The sequence below is a fragment of the Condylura cristata genome, unplaced genomic scaffold (assembly GCF_000260355.1).
Source record: "Condylura cristata isolate star-nosed mole 26May11 unplaced genomic scaffold, ConCri1.0 scaffold00048, whole genome shotgun sequence".
In the NCBI taxonomy this organism is placed as follows: Eukaryota; Metazoa; Chordata; class Mammalia; order Eulipotyphla; family Talpidae; genus Condylura; species Condylura cristata.
Window position 1 is genome coordinate 2,613,015 of NW_004567149.1, and position 2,792 is coordinate 2,615,806.

Here is a 2,792-nt window from a genome sequence, read left to right on the forward strand (position 1 = left end):
CACGGAATAATAAGGGGCGGGACTAAGCATCAAGCACGGAATAATAAGGGGCGGGGCCGCTGGTGGAGGAAACGCTGGAGCAACTGAATCCCAGGGGAGCTGAAGTGCCTGAGGGCCAAAGTGCAGAAAAAACGCGGAGGGCACCTGGTTGGGACAGGTAGGAGCAAAGTGGTGGAAGCGCCTGGACCTGAAAGGGCCCTGACGGCGGAGCCCCACGCTGAAAGGGGGCTTGTGTGGAGGAGGACAGAGTGGAGGGTCCCGCAAGGTGGGGGATGAAGATGACAAATCCCGCAGGGGAGGTGAGGGTGGGGCGACCCAGCAGAGGAGAAAGGGGAGTTCGAGTCAAAGCTGCGAAGGGACCGGGGAGAATGACGTTAGCAAAGGCTAGATGAACCACGCTCTCGCACCCATCCTAGGAAATGAATTCATACCGCCCTGCCGAAGTTAAAATATTTTTATTTTACTTTAAATGGAAGATGCGATTCTATTTTTTTTAAACTGACTTAAGGAAATGCTTTGAAATGCACATACAAACCTTCCCCAGCCCTTTATAGTAAAAACTGGCTGGAGACCATTTAGATGACCCCGGGGGATGTTAAATAGGTAATGCCTGGAATGTAGTCATTAAATAGTTAATTCAGGGGTTTTTAATAACTGGAAAATGCTTGTGTTCTAATGGTAAAAGCTGACGGTAGAATTTAAAACCTCAGAGATAATGTCTTTCCAACCAGAAGGGAAATGTTGATTCAGTCTATTCTCTTTAACACTGCTGTGTAGGAGTAAAACTGAAACAATTCTCACTTTGCATCAGAAGCGCATTGACACAGCAGAGAAGAGACTCAGGCTCTAGCTGCACCCAGGAATGCGGGTTACTGCTGCCCACTGAAAGGAGCAGGGCCGTGTTACAGCTAAGTGCACAGAGCAGGGACAGAACAAGAGCCTGGGCTCTCAGGGTGGCCAGCAAAGGAGCTTGGATTGGGGAGCTCCCGGGCAAGGTTCTGTTTTGTCCCAACTTCTGTGACCAGCAGCAAGAAAGAAAGGCGGAAGACCGAAAGGCTGAGCAAGCAGAGTTTATTGCTCTCAGACAGCAGCTGAGACAGAGCCCCTAGAGTGGGTTCCGCAGCTACTGCCAGCCTCATGGAGGGAAGGGTCTCATATAGATTCTAAGCTCAGATTCCAAAGGGGTGACCCATCGCTGTGTCCCTTGTTGTAAGACCCAGTTCATTAATCACCTTTTTCTAGCCCCACTCCGAATATAAGGCCTGGTTAATTGGATGCAAGACCCAGTTTATTACCACTTTATCACCCTTGGATGCAAGGCCTAATTATTACTGCCTTTATCCAGTCCCTCAGTAAATCTCTGCACTTGGTCACTCCCTAAAGTCCTCAGATGTCTGTGAACACCACACCAGCACCAGTGTGCTCAGGGGCCTCGTCATCGTCTCTGGCCTCCTCCCACCTCTGTACCCACAGCCACTCTCCCTCTCCCTGCAGACCCGCAATTCTGTGGTCATTTTTCTAGAACTTGCTCTGGTGTCATTGTGGGGGCCCTTATGTTTTGTTTCTCCACTTTTTACATAGGAATGAATTCACCCTGTGGCTGTATTTCTTCTCTGACTCACTTCATGCACCCCCACGCTCAAACCTTCTTGTTGCCAGTAGCCAGTGCTCATCCTTTTCACAGCTCAGCTGTCTCCATCATGTGTAAGGGGGCTTGAGCCTCTCCCTGAGTTACACTGGTTCCCTCCTCTGCCTTCTGTCCTGCTGGCGTGAGCTGTGCACTCAGAGGCATGTCAGTGCGTGGGGAGTATTTGTCATGACTCCGGTACATGTACTTTTCTACTATTGTGGCCTTCTTTGCCTTCTGTAAGGCTTTGACTCAGTTAATAATACTGTAATACTAGTGTGAGAAATACAGCCTCATATTTGATTTTCAGTTTTCCCAGAATCTGGTTCCATCCCCGCAGTCCTCATGAAAACTGTGCTGGGGCTTAGATCGAGAAGATTGTTTTCTCTTGTATTCTTATTCATTCAGACAATTTGTCATTTAAATGTGTTTTTTTTTTTTCATTGAGGAACAAAGTAATTACGGAAACAGAGGGCCAGCTGTTGTTATGTAAGATGACTCCTTGGGGAAGAGCAAAGGACGTGAAAGAGACAGCACCAGACATCTGCTGTCACCACTGCGTGTTCCCATAGTACTGAGGGAGCTTTGACATTAAATGATATTTATGTAATTACTTTATTGTCAGGAAAGGAAAAGGAACCGTATAATTAATAAGTCTATCTAGGGCCTTCCCTGGTGGCACTGTTATAGGGCAAAATCTGTTATAGGACACCCCAAATCTGTTCCAGGACAGGGGGAGAGGGGCACCCCTAAAGCCCCCCAAACCTGCCTGCTCTAAGTGGGTTCTGCCATCCGCGGCAACAAGACAAAACATAAAACTTTAATGAAAAGGGACTTTAATACAGTGAATATACAATACAGAACACAAAGAATAGAACTTCTAAATCAAACACCTGAAGTGACCCATCCCCTCGTGGGCAAAAGTCAACCCAAAAGGGATTGGCCTGAAAGCTGCCATAAGACTAAAGCACCTTCTGGCTGGGACCCATGGAAAAGGGTCAGAAATGGCCAGACAAATCTGGGAGGAAAGAGCAAGATCAAAATCAATATAAACACTGCCACAGTCACCTCCCTACAGGTCTCTCACCCACATCTGCCTTAACCAGTCCAGGGTCTGGAAACAAGCCCGGTTTCTTCCTCACATGCTCGCTGCTCCATGTGGCTT